We start from the raw sequence: 15,001 nt of genomic DNA, 5'->3' as shown, positions 1-15,001 counted from the left end.
CGTGGATTGTAGAGGTGATTTACATTGGCCCGACCCACTAACCGGCCTAAATATAGGATGAGTTGTTTGGAAAAAGCTAAAAACGCATTTTTAGGTAACAACTCAAAGTTGGCCAGAAAAAAGCCCACTTTGGCCCAACAAGCCAGCTACTTTTTAAGGGTATTGGCACAAGATATGACATTAAAGCCCGATCGGACTTGAATTTTTTATCACCTCTAGTGATTGATAAATAGTTACAATAAGTTAGTGACCTATTGGGGTTGTTACAAGTAAATGGTTATCAAAGATGGGATTAGTTTGGAATAATTCAAAAGTTGGATTATTTTGGAAAAAACAAGACAAAACGTTAAATTTTTATAGACAATTTTTCCTTTCATTCTAGAAAAACAAGAAAAATTGTAGTACATGTAAGATTAAGATATGTAAATCCAATACTTTGCCAATTCTAAACTATTGGCAGTCACAACCAAGATTCTGTGGACGACTACACGTTTCAAAAAACATAAAATGTGAACAAAACCAACAACAAATTGATTGGGATTATATTTTCCTCCACTAGTTTTTTTTATTCAAAGAGTCCTAGAATGTGGGGAAATAAAACAAACACAATTACACAAATGAATGAGTGTCTAACTAACAAAGTAATAATGATATCAGCAAGCAAACAACCAGGTAGAGATTAGAATATCAGAGATAGTCCAGCTTGTTCCAGAGCATCAGTGACTCAAAGTTTCTATTATTAGCAGTTTAGCACCAGTCTTTTTTTTAATCAACCAAACTATAGGGAAGTGCTCCGTAAAATCTTATGAATAGCGGAGTATTTTATATATTCACCTGTAATCAATCAAACACCACTACTACTCCGTAGAAGTATCTTTTTTCTTATTCGACTTTCTAGAAACTTGTACAAAAGCTAAATGAAACTTTTATTCGGACACAAATGCAGTTTAAAAATATCGGCGTTAAGAGTAACAGTCCAACACACATTTGTTACATGTTCATCCATGTTCAAATGATGCAAAATGACAAACATATATTTACATTTGCCGCCAACAATATCCCTTTCATCGACATAAAAAAACCCAATCAATCTAAACAAAGTGGCATCATCTCTGTGTCTCATATACTCCAATGTTCATCAATTGAGCTACTAAATCAGTGCAAAATCACTGAAATTGGGAAAACAGAGAATTGTCATCTTGTAAATGAAAACAGTAAGCCAGTAACACACTAGCTAGACGTCGTTTGGTGATAAATCAATCACCGGGATCAAATAATCATCCATTGGTGATTAATGTTGTTTTTCGACTTACAGCCGATGCAGCATTATGTTCACTGCATTTCCAGATTACAGAAAACTTCGGAAAATACAGGGCAAGTGTTAGTAAAGAATCAAAATCCACACATGTTATTAAGCGAGTGTGTTGGGATTTTCCTCACTTATGGAATAAAAGGTTATATCGTGGGAATATAAACAATCGAGATTAAATAAATGATCTTATTTCGATGATTCAATAAGAGTTTCTCATTGTAAATGAACACAATCAAGATTAAATAAAAATGATCTTATTTCGAAGATTCAATAAGAGACTCTCATTGTAAATGTTCATATTTGTAACATAGTAGAACCAGTAACAAGAAAAATGATCTAATTTCAAAGATTCAACAAAAATTCCTCTTTCTTGAAAGATTTGCTTACAAAATGGCAATTAATTGACAGGAAAATTCATACCAATGTAAAGAAAAACAAAGACAAAGTAAAGATTCAATGAGATTGGCATTGAAAATTTGAACTACAAAATAACAATTTAATCAAATTCAAACAAGCATACAAATTTCTAAACTTATGAATCCTATGATCATGCCAAACATGAAAATTAAACTCAAAAAATTACATGAAATTGACACTACATTTGCCTATTCCCCTAAACCAATTTAAACAGAAATCACTAATTCACTAAATGTTTAACCACCACAACAACAAAAAAAAATAATTAAATAAAAAAGTGAAGAACGAACTCACAAATAATACAATATCTGATTAAGCCGAAAACGAAGACGAGGCCGTATCCCTCAAAGGAAGCCGTTCACCCAACCCACCAACCCCCCGACTAAACCCCCCACGCGCATCACCCTCATCATCAAACCCGGCCGCGGCAAGCGGAAGATCATCCGTCCTCCTCACCGCAGCATGAACCACAATAACACCCACCGCAACACTGAGCGCAACAACAATATTCACCGTAACATCAGTAAGCAGCAGGAAAACCACCGTCAACACCGCAAGAAGCACGAGCACAATCTTATCATCAACGATGTACCCAAAAACAAATAGCGGCGTGTCGCGGAGAAAGTAGAGGAAGAGCCAAGCGGACATGGTGCAGAGGAAGACGATGAGGGAGATGGGGTGCCAGAGGAGGGAGCAGAAGAGGATGAGGAGGGTGATGATGGCGTAGTTCATACGGAAGAAGGAGAGGTTGGTTTTGATGCGAAGAAGGAGGTCGTTGAAGGAGGAAGGGAGGGAGAGGGAGGAGAGAGAAAGGAGGAGGGTCCATGGACGGCGGTGGGTGGTGTAGGTGGATTGGATCTTGTGTTTGGCGTGGGAGATGAAATGGAGGTTTGTTAATGGAGGTGGGTCGGGTGAATTGGAAGTGGGTATGGTACCATAGGTTGTCATTTGGGTTTGGGTGATTGGAATCTGGGTTTGATTTTGGAGTGGGGAAGATGAAGGTAGGAGAGAGAGAATGGGAATCGGTGGCGCGTGTTTGGAGTATTTCTTGTCTTTTTTTTTTAACTTATAAATTTTGGTTTTGGTCTTTTGGGAAATTGGTTGTTGTTTTAAGGGAGAATTTGGAATATGGCTTCTAAAGAAAGGTCATGAGAAGAGGTGTTGAATGTTGATATGGGTTGTCGGATCGGTTTTGGGTTGATCCATAGCAGGGCGGGACACTGGGACTTAAGCACTTAACAAATTCAATTAAGATAGGTTAACTTGGCTTAGCTTGTTGGGTTTGGTGATCAAGTTGAATTGTGGTAAGTTGGCTATTTACATGTCTGGATTCAAATAAAGTCGGTTTAGGTTATTGATAGGCTAATAGAGGTCATTTTGAATGTGGGTCGAGTTCAAGTCAGGTTATTTTGCTATTGAGTTATCTTGGTTTAGAAAATTTTAGTTTCGATAGAATATTTGGACGAGCAATATTAGGTTCGAGTTATGTTCTAATTCTATACCATTGTTGAAATCAAGTTAGTATAAAGTTTTGTTCTGATTGTGAATTTTTGTTGTATTCATTCCTCTTACTTTATCAATTGTTTGCCTTTTATTATGACCGTCACAACTCACAAGCCCCAATCGACCGTTTTCCCTACTCTTGTTAACAATAGACAAGAGTACGAGTGTTCCTTAAAAACACATCTCGCTTATGTTGCACAAATCATTATCAATCTTGGCTTGTGCCTTCATTGCCCATAGACGAGAGTGCATTGAATTAGATTTGTTGTCAAAACACTCGGACCATGACCATTGGCATTAACGCCAGGTTTAAACCCATCAATCAAAGACACTATTGATCACTTGAAAGGAAGTCACTTGAAATTCGGAGAAATTAGCTACATCCACGGACATGCGAGAGATGAGTTTTAATTAATCTTGAAGATAGTACATATTACAGATAATGGTTAAAAGATTAAATAATTATAAGCAACACCTCCACAATAGTTGTCTAAGGAGGGATAACTAATTCAAGGCATTTTTTGACAAAGAGAGAACAAGAGTGAGAGGACAGAGGAAGGGGCTTTATGGGAGGGGAGTTAGGCAAACTGATGAAAAAGAGTAGGGTATAGGCTCAGTTTTTAAGGTTTTATAAAAACTACTCTTTCGTAATGGTTTAAAAGTAATCGCAACTACTGACCACTAATGTTTTAGTCGGTAACTATTTGAAAATGATTAGTGATTATTGACTGATATGTTCGTTTGGCAATTTCTATCGCTAAAACCAGCATTCTTATAGTATGTGTAAAGTACTTCATATTTCATTGTATTCACTCTATAAAATCTAATTATACACGTACGGTGATCACTTTGCATTTTATTTACCTAAAATTAGGTGCAAAGTACAAACATACACCTACACTATAAGTCTATAACCAAACTAACTTTTTCACTTCCTAACTAATTATCACTTGACATAACCTTCCATTTACATTTCCCCAATTGTTCAGTATTATCAAGACTCAAAAGAGCCAAGCTAGCACAAAAGACGACATGCCATTTCTCATGTCACAAAAAAAAAAATAAAAAAATAGTAATAGAATTATTTTAAAGCAAATTTAACTATAAGAGCAAAAAAAACCAACAAATTAAAGCCTAGCCGAACTGCTTGAGAGGCTTTGCAACTAGTTCATCAAAATCATACAAAGTATAGTAGAACATAACCATTGTAAAATTTATTACAATTCAAAATATTTGATTAAAGATGTAATAGAGAATGAATTTCTTAGCATAGCATGAAAATAACCTAGATCTTGTGCAAGATAAGTTGTGCACCAAATTGAGGCACAATCGCCACTTGATACATTGGTGCATGAACATAAGATGGGGAGAGCTCAAATGAGAAGCGTTGAAGAATCTTTGTCAAGGCAAGCTTTGCCTCTATCAATGCATAATTCTTTCCAACACAAATTCGCGGTCCACCACCAAAAGGGAAAAAAGATCCAGGAACTTTCGATGCATTTAACACTCCTTCTGAAAATCGATTTGGATTGAATTCATAAGCATCATCTCCCCATAGTTCGCGATCTCTATGCACCATGGTCATTGGCATACTTATCTCCATTCCATTGAGTAGACTTAGTTGCTTCAAATTTGTATTTGTATGGATGATTCGAGAAAGAGTTGGAATTGGTGGGTAGATCCTTAATGTTTCATTTATAATCATATTCATCTACAATTTGGAAAGACAATGTGTGAGTTATGTAAAATCATGAAGCTCAAGAAAATAACTCTACTTCCAAACTTCAACTTTTATGTTCAATTTTTCACTATGTTCAACACATTCTATTATATTGAGATTACATCAAACCCTAGCAGAGGCGGATCTTGGAAAAAAAGTTTGAGGAGGCCAAGATTTGAAATAAATTAATTTTACTTAATCTTGTAAATAAGCCGAATTGAAAAAACAATGTTTGATCGATATTGTTAAATCATGAAGCTTAAGGAAATAAATCTAATTCCAAGTTCCAACGATGTTTTCTCTTAAATTTTTTTCAATTTTAAAGAAAGTTATTCTTGTTTGAATATGATCACATTAAACTACACCACATCAGAAATTCAAATTTCTCTTTATCTAAAACGTATATTACTTTATCCGTCCCTATTTAGATGACATACCTTAACAAATACAAAGGTTTATACAATCTAATCGAACAAATTCTATGTGTATTGATGTATATATAAGATCGATAATATATACTGTATCAAGGATGAGCAGACTTACAATTTGAAGGCTATTAAGGCCTTTATAATCAGGAGTAGAATCTTTCCCAAAGTGTGACAAAACCTCTTCTCTAGCTTTGTTTTGCCAATCTTGGTGTTGAGAAAGGAGCACCATTACCCAAACTAATAAAGATGAAGTTGTGTCTTTTCCAGCTAACATAAATAACTTGCATTCTTCAATTAAATCTTCCATTGACAGTCCAACTCCATTTTCTTTAATCTCTTTTTCATTTGACTCTAACATTATACTTAGCAAATCATCTTTATATTTAGAGCCTCCTATTTGCTTCATTTTTTTTCTTTTCTCCACTATTTCCTTCGCAGTCTCCTTGATTTCTCGTTCTAGTTTATTTTTCCTGCGATTAATCTTGGTGGGTAGATAACTGAATATTTAAGATCAACTAGGTTAGTTCCGTGTCATGCACGGTAATCTTCAATAACCATTATTAAACTATCTATATAATTAGTTCTTATAAACAAAGAAAATTCTAAATATATAGTTGACAAATTTTGAGCAAAATAAAAGATTATAAAATATATGTTAGATATTAAATGATGAAGAAAATGAGCAAAATTATGTTTAGAATTTTTTTTATAGCCATTTATATATTTATGTTAAAGATATGTAAAACCCTTTTTATGTTAAGTAATTATATTATGTAAGGTTAGAGAATTATTTTTGTATAAATAAGACTTTTTACTTTAATTGAATTTTATTTTATTTAAAAAAAAAATTAAGGACACACCATAAAATGACACATGTCATTGCTGGTGTGTCTTTTAGTATATAGTTATAGCCATTTATATATTTATGTTAAAGATATGTAAAACCCTTTTTATGTTAAGTAATTATATTATGTAAGGTTAGCGAATTATTTTTGTATAAATAAGACTTTTTACTTTAATTGAATTTTTTTTTTATTTAAAAAAAAAAAAAATTAAGGATACACCATAAAATGACACATGTCATTGCTGGTGTGTCTTTTAGTATATAGTTATTGATTATTGATATTCTCCAAGTTAGTGCAAAATGCCAAAATGTATGATATTGAAACTTCAAATATTTAATTGTATTTAGTAGTGTTCTTTAGAAAGAATACTTTCCATGTTATATATGTATATATATTTCTACGGTAATAATCATCTAATGCACTAGAAACATGTTACATCACTTAATCCACTACGAATATTTTTATAATGATAATAAAATGCTACAATATTATTATAACATACATTTTTTAAAATATGCGGCATTAGAAACATGTCACATTATTTAATAATCTTATCATCGATCTAAGTTATCTTTTAATGTTGGTATCAGTAACAAGGAGTACGAAAATTGATTAGCTTAACTAGTTTGAATTGAAAAAATTGTATCGATCATACCTCCATCCTGGAATGTAGTAAGTCATGGATCGCATTGATTGATAAGCGAGGGACAAACTTTCATCTTGGAGCTTGAATAGTTTTTCACCTTCTTCATAAGAGCTTCCAAAAGATGTTATTGCAATTACGTCGCCAATTGCTGCTACCATTTCTTCCCATTTACTCATCCACTTCAGCTGAACCAATTGCTGCTACCATTTCTTCCCATTTACTCATCATTTTGTCACAACATTTTTCCATTGTAGGCAACATATTCTGAACATGACACCACATTTATTCAATGTAACGTAGGAAGAAAATTGATGATGTAAGAAATGTGACGGGCAATAATATAATAAAAAGATATAAGTTTATCACCTTTATAAACAAAATTGCTTATTAAGTGGCCAAAATGTACAGAAATCAATTCAAATCATCAACGAACTTTACATTAAAAAAAGGGTTCTTAGTGTTACATTATAATTACTAAAATGTCCTGCTGACTATGTATATTTGATTATTTGTTGATTTATTTTCGATTTTGCAACTTGATAACCTAAGTAATTAAATGCGGCTTCCTCCAATATATGAATATAATAGTTATGCTTTGTGTACATTTCCAATCCAAAAATAAATTACTGTATTAGTTTTGTTCTCTATCACACTTGAACAAGGTAGATTTCAGACATAAAAGTATGGTCTAATTTGCTCATGAAGCCCAATCAAGTTCAATCTAAAACTCAATCCAACACAAATGGCCTGCATTTTGGCCCAAATCGCGACAAATATTAATTACTTTATGTACTCAACTATAACGAAAAATATAATAACATAGTTTAACTAAGGACTTGTTCGATATCGTTATTTTAGGGTTCGTTTGGCATTGCTATGGTTTTCTGTTTTTTTGGTTCTTTGTTGTATAAAAGTATATGATATATGTCATATAATAAATCAAAAATTATTTAAACTTATTAAATTCATAATAATTTTGAAAACTGACAATTCAACAAAAAAGTGGAAACACCTTTTTCTTATTTCTTGTTTTTGGTTTTCAATTTTCAAAAAAACTGGAAACCGAAAACCAAAAATGATGCCAAACAACCCCTTAGTTTTTTGTTTTCCTTTCTAGTACTCTAAGTTTGCTAGCTTTGTGTTTTTTTATGGGATTTAGTCATTTAACCCCTCTCGTTCACCCAAAAAAAAATAAAAATAATGTTATTAGATTTTAGAAGCCATTGTTTTGTTAAATGAGCTTAAATTAGTCATAGGTAAGGAAATCCACTCTTCAAATTGTCTTTAGTGGGGATTGAACCTCTAAGGTCATAGTCGAAAGGTGCTTTCCTTTCCAATAAATCAAACTTAGCTTGGTGATAACAAACAACTAAACAAGCTTTAATACGAGTATTAAAATAATAAGAATTTGGTATGGGCCCTATAAAAACAAGGACTACCTTCAACTTTTCAATTTCAAAAGCGGGGTTGATGATTTTCCTGACTCTAGCCCAATCTTCACCCTCTCGCATTGGTAACCCAAACTTTGTTTTCATTGCGGGAGACTGTTTGGTGAATACCTCATACTTGCTAAATATCTCCTTAATCAACCCAATCTTTGTAATGTTGATCTTTGGATTTGTCCCATACCACATAAAGGACTCCTTCCCTATATACAAATACATGTTAAATCATTTATTTTTATGTGTAACGTTTTGATTTTAACTATTGGTTAAAAATATATGATCAAATAAAAGTAAAATACAGGTGTTTAGCTGAAATAAACGGAGGAAAGTATTATGTCTGTACTTACAATAATAATTAGAGTATACATTGATTTAATTAAAAAGTTTCTAGAGATATTAATGTTGAAATGCATTGGAAAGTACATATAAATAAAATGAAAAACGATTATAAAAGATACAATATTAAAGTAATTGTAACGTACCATATTATTGAATGGTTTGATGATTAAAAGGCAAGACACGGTGGGCAATATCATGAGTGAGTGATGTGAAGGATTTGGAGAGTGAAGATTTAGTCGTGCCTGTGATCTCGGCAAGATCACCATAGATCGGACGGTAAGGATTACCCCGAAAGCCTTGATTCCTCAAGCACTTCTCCAACCTCTTTGGCTTCAACCATAGTGAATTGATGAGATGCAATGACGCACAAACTAATACTATCACTAAAAAGATAGTTGCAAGTAGAGGTGTCAATTCGGATAACCGGATGGAGTTTGGGTTAGGTCTATTCGGGTCGGGTCTGTTTGGGTCGGATATGTTTGGGTCAAAATTATTCTTATAATTCGGATCGGGTCGGGTCGGGTCAAATTCGGGTCGGATCAAATTTGGGTCATGGTCTATCGAGTTCGGGTCGCATATGAGTCGGATCAACTCCAGATCAGTTCATGTTCAGTTCGGATAAATTCGGATCGGGTTCAAAACGGGTTTAATCGGGTTAATTTCGGGTCGGATGAATTTGGGTCGAGTTGATTTCGGTTCGGATGATTTCGGTTCGATCAAGTTCTGTTTGATTAAGATAAAGTTGATCCGTTGATTCATTAAATTGGTCAATTTCAATTCAATTCCTTTTTGTGTTTGGCTGGATTTTAATCGAGTTGACCCAATTCATATTTAAATAAGGTTATTTTTAAACTAGAGTTATTATTGAGTTTTTACCTTATTATTGGGTCAATATCAAGTCATCATGTATCATACAGAGTATATTTTATCGAGTTAAAAGAAGAGGTTTTAATGTTTAAGTATTACAAACTATTTGTAGCAAATTTTAGATGAGATGAATATAAAGCTTAGAAAATAATTTTATATAATTGGTAAATACATGAAGTAAACTTGTTACTCCGGATTATTTCTTTGTAGTAAAAAACGTAAACTTATTAATAATAAACGGAGCTATAATACCTCGTATTTTTATACGTATTTTATTTAAAATAAGTATTTTGAGAAGTATTTAATTGAATTTAAATGTTTTATTTAAAGTATTTTATTTATTTATTTTAATAAGTTGGAAATATTTTATAAAAGGAAAGTTTATTTAATTAATTATTTTAATTAAGTTGGGGTTTAATTTAGTAAAGTTTATTTTAGTAAAGTTTTATTAGGGATGGGATTAGGAAAATTAAAAAGGGAAAGTTTAGGGAGAAGGGTTTTAGAGAAGGGGTATAAATATCCCACATATGAGGCAAATCAAACTTTGCCCAGAGTGGAGAAAACCCAAGGTAAACTTCTCTCTCCTTTTCCTTTTTTTTCTTTTTTTTCTTTTTCCTTTCTCCCCTTCCCCTTCTTTTTTTTTCGGCCACCCCCACCACCACTGCCAGCCACCGGCAGCAGGCGGCCACCAGCGCCGGCAACCGGCTTGGTGGTGGCTGCCACCTTCTTCCTCTCTCTTTTTCGAATACAAAAAAAAAAAAAATTATTAATTTTGTTTTAAAAATCAATTTAATCCTAGATCTAAATATTAATTATGGGTTTTGTGATTTGATTTTGATGTTTGATTAAAAGTATTATATTAATTAATTTTCAGATTATGTTTTTAATTAAAAAGACCCAATTTTTGAAACCCTAGGTTCTTGATTTATAAATTATTGAAAGATTATGATATATAATGGTGTAAATCTTTGATTAGAGTGTTTTAAGACTAAATTACAGCAAGATTTAATTAAAATAAAGTGCTGGAATTTTTGGTAAAGTATTAGAAATCAAGTTTCTTTAAGGAAATTTTAATTACCCATTAATTGAGATTTAATTATGATGTTTTAAATATAATTTCAGCTTATTTTAAATAAATTATGAGGTGTTTTATAATAGTATATATTGCTGGAAATTTGTGTAGAGTGGGTTTTAATATCCTTTTATGATTTTAAATTGTAGGAGACTTTGAAGTGAGTGATTTCTATTAATTGTGGCGATATTAAGATCGTATTCAAGGTACGTTCGCGTACTTAGCATAATTATGTTGATGTAATAGCATGCTAAATGTGTTTGATTGATTACAAGTAGTATCATGCTAGGTTTGGATTGGAAATTATGATTTGGATGTTATTGGTGATTGGATTATGAAGCATGATTTATTTGTGATGGAATATTGGATGGAAAATAATAGTTTGGAATATTATTTATGAACCACATATTTATTTATGGCATGATAGAGAGCATGTTTAATTAAACTAAATGTTTAATTTGGTTTGGAATATTGAAAGAGAATTTATTTATGGTTCATATAATTTTTATTGATGCTTTAAGCATGAGAAAGGAGCTATATAAGTGTCTATGTACACGAGGAATAAATTGTATGTTGGTGCCTTAGTGCACTTAAGGTATTTTTAACACCGAGGGATAGGATTTGTGACGCTTTATGCGTTTAAGGTGTCATTGGCACCGAGGTAGAATTAAGAAGGGTTCAACATTAAATATTATGTGGTCACTAATTATTCAAGAATTAAATTGATATATTTGATTGTTTGAATAATTATTGTTGATTGAATGATTATGGTTTGAGAGTCATCACCAAGTTTAGTAATCGGTAAATAACGTAAAGTGAAAGAGATTACGCACCAAAACTCTTGGAACGTATATACCTTGAGTATGAACATATGGGGGGAGTTATGGGGTTTTATATTTAACCATAACTTCTAATGGAGTACAGGACGCTGTATATTCCTTTTTATTATTATTATGCGCAGGAATTCCGCCACCTATGTGTGGTTTTTGATGCTGGCACGGTTAGCTCCCGTATCAGTAACCTCAATTTATTGGGGGAGGGTAGGGGGAAATCTGTTCGATGCGTAATCAATGCTAAATAAATTATTTAGTGTCTAGTGAGAATTTTTATTGAGTGTTGTATGCTTGGAAAACAGGTGCAACAAGGTAAGTCGTGTGTTGATAGGAAATTGTATGTTAGTGTGTTAATTACGCTTATGTACTCAGCTTTTCTGATTGTGTGTTTTGTGTGTTTGTTGGCCTTGTCTTTATCTTGGCCCTATGATGATCCATTTATAATGGAGAGTAATGGAAATAGGTAGAGATAAGTTTTTCAGGTGTTGAAGCATATTCATGAATGGGCATGAGTGAAGAGCGTATCATGCTAGTTTCCATAAGTTTATGATGTGTTATCGCTTTAATTATTTATGATAATATTATTATGCGTAACTAACAAAGAGGTTTTGAATTTGGTTTGGTTTTAATAAGGGCCTATAATGGTTCTAAGTTGTAGGTTGATTTTATTTTATTTCGTTTGACTTTGGTTTGACTTTACTTTCGTTGATTTACTTTTTTTTTTAAGTTGACTTGTTTTGGAAGGGTTTGAAATTAGGCTTCCGCTGTGTGTCTTTGATAGTTGCCTTAGCCGTTATCACGGTGGCGGTAATATCTTAGATATTCCTAATTTGAGTTTTAAACATAGCAAAATAGGTATTTTAAAAGAAAGGAATTTCAAGGGTGTTACAGGAGCAGTATAAGAACTTCAATAAAAAGATCAAAAAATTAATTATGGCCTGGTTAAATTCGGATCGGGTAAAAATCAAATCGAGCTAAAATCGGGTCGGGTTAATATCAGTTCGGGTCAAAACAGATCGGATTAGATCGGTTATTTGCCGGGTCAATTTCGGATCGGGTTGAGCTCAGGTCGGATCAAATCGGTTCGGTTAGAGTTCAAATCGGGTCAAATTTGATTCGGGTTAAGTTCAGGTCGGATCAAATCGGTGCCGGGTTAAGTTCAGATCGGGTCGAATTCGGATTCGGGTTGAGTTCAGTTCGGTTACAGATCGGGTTTGGGTCTTGAATTTCTCGGATCAAATCGGATCGGTTACAGTTCGAAACGGATAGTTTTTTTCGAATCGGTTCGGTTTTGACACCTCTAGTTGCAAGAATATCAGTTAGCATGTTTCCTAGCATGACTTTGTGGTGTACACTTTTAAAGGTGCACGTACATTTATTTATAAAAGTGTTAGTATTTTGTAATGAGGTCTTTTTCGTATAAACCACGCACGAGGGTGCACGAGGTGTAAGTTTGTGACAAAATTGTTGCTAATAATGTATTACATGACATTTTTTTCTTGAAATTTTGGAAGGTGAATTTGTAGCACTATGAAATAAAAAATATTGAGTACTCCCTCCGTCCCTAAATTACATTCCTCTTGCTCTCTATTATTTAATTCAAATATCAAAAGATAATATTTTATATTTAATTAATTTAAACTTTAAAATCTCATTCGCCAATTTTGTTTACGTGACATTTGAATTATTTAATTATAAAATAAATTAATAATCTCTTATTCAATTGACTACTACTAAGATTTATAATCTTACATGACGCGCTAACAAAATTAGATCCTACGTAACTCTCTAATTTAAACTTTAAAATCTCATTCGCCAATTTTGCTTACGTGACATTTGAATTATTTAATTGTAAAATAAATTAATAATCTCTTATTTAATTAGCTATTATTTATAATCCTCCATGGCGCGCTAACAAAATTATATCTTACGTGGCTGTCTAAAAACTCGGGAAAAAACTCCCCTTCAAATATATATATTAGATTAGATTAGATTTGACAAAAAGTGTCGGCCCTTATCAATATTATAATACGTTTTGTAATTTATTTAAATTATATTTTTATTTTTTTTTCTAAAAAAACTTATAATATGATTTGATAGGCCATAAACTGAAAGTGACATCAATATACTTTCAAAAGTCTCACCATTGGAATATTAGACTTCACATGAGTTGCTAAATTGAGAAGTGGGCTACGTATCACCATTTGAGGTAAAAAAAAAAACAACTCATTTGTATTTTAATACTCAAAGTTGAGTCTCACAATTAGAGATGGTCTTATACGGAGTACAAAAGATTAAATATATTCATGTGAGTACTTTTTAGAATGGTCCCAAATCCCAATACATAGTTTTCATATGTACTAGCTTTAAATCCCGTGCAACCCACAGTTTTACCAAATATTATAATGTTTAATAATAATAATAATATGTAGTTTAATTTATTTTTATAAATTTTTTTCTCTTTATAAAATGTACAATAAGGTATTCATATTCTATACATGATTTCATAATAAAAGTTTTAAGTTGTACCCATACGTTTTATGTATCAGTGCGTCTTGTGTGCGGCTGGTCACTTGTTAAAGAACATAGTTTTCCCTTTAACACTAACCTGGTAACCCCTGATAATACTGACGAAGTAACCCTTTATGTAACCCCTGTAACACTGACGAAGTAAAACTTAACGACTAACCACTATAACACTAACAAAGTAACCCTTATAATGGATATTGAAATTGTGTGGGTAGCCACATGTAAGACTTTGTGTTTATATATATATATATATATATTACTGAACTTAGGAGTGAAAGATTGCATTACATTCAAATTATTTTTTCTTGATATAATATCTTATGCAGTAAAAGATATAACAAATATGTAAGTATTTTTTTTTAGAAAATGAATCATAATTATATGATTTGGTGTATATTTTTGTAAGGAAGTGAATCAAAATTATACTTGTAAGGAAGTGAATCAAAAGTATAAAGAAGTGAAAATATTTTGTAAGGAAGTAATAACAAAAATAATAATTGGAGGGAAATTGCTTTAGTAATATGTTATATGATTACAATAAAATTCTTTATTATTTATACTTAATACTCCATAATTAGACCATGTTTAATGATGAGACTCAACTTTGAGTATTGAAATACAAAATGATTTGTTTTTTATATCCAATGGTGATACCCAACCCACTTCTCAATTTAGCAACTCATATGAAATCTAATTTCCAAATGGTGAGATATTCTAAAATATATTAATGTCACTTTTAATTTATGGCTTACCAAATCATATTTTAAGTTTTTTTTAGAAAAAAAATAAAATAAAATTATAACTTAAATAAATTACAAAACATATTATAATTGATAGAGTATAAAACATATTCCTAGGCCTCAACCATCAGCTTAAGCTTTTGGTTGAGCTGGTCCTCTAACATGATATCGGAGCCAGCGTGACACAAAAGGTCACGGGTTCAAATCTCATCCACCCCCTCCTTCAAAGTGGAATTAAGTTTAAGTTTAAATACCAAATTATTGGTATCTTTTGCAAAAAATAACCCTTTCTCTTGAAGAACTCA

General features: G+C 32.1%; 2 pseudogenes across 2 annotated transcripts; both read right to left on the bottom strand.

Moving 5' to 3' along the window:
- Positions 1–945: 945 nt before the first annotated feature.
- Positions 946–2,891, bottom strand: LOC145612060 (PRA1 family protein F2 pseudogene; annotated as a pseudogene). The gene is made up of 2 exons (XR_014106521.1): positions 2,024–2,891; positions 946–1,358 (listed from the first exon to the last, which is right to left on the bottom strand). The product of XR_014106521.1 is annotated as a PRA1 family protein F2 pseudogene (transcript).
- Positions 2,892–4,517: 1,626 nt separating this feature from the next.
- On the bottom strand, positions 4,518–12,753 carry LOC145610530 (cytochrome P450 CYP72A219-like; annotated as a pseudogene). The gene is made up of 6 exons (XR_014106291.1): positions 12,726–12,753; positions 8,799–9,038; positions 8,311–8,519; positions 6,881–7,135; positions 5,496–5,877; positions 4,518–4,943 (listed from the first exon to the last, which is right to left on the bottom strand). The product of XR_014106291.1 is annotated as a cytochrome P450 CYP72A219-like (transcript).
- Positions 12,754–15,001: the final 2,248 nt, after the last annotated feature.

Source organism: Chenopodium album, chromosome 24 (assembly GCF_948465745.1).
Source record: "Chenopodium album chromosome 24, dcCheAlbu1.1, whole genome shotgun sequence".
NCBI classification, from domain to species: domain Eukaryota; kingdom Viridiplantae; phylum Streptophyta; class Magnoliopsida; order Caryophyllales; family Amaranthaceae; genus Chenopodium; species Chenopodium album.
The sequence above is the reverse complement of the archived record's forward strand: the minus strand, read 5'-3'. Positions and strand labels throughout refer to the sequence as shown.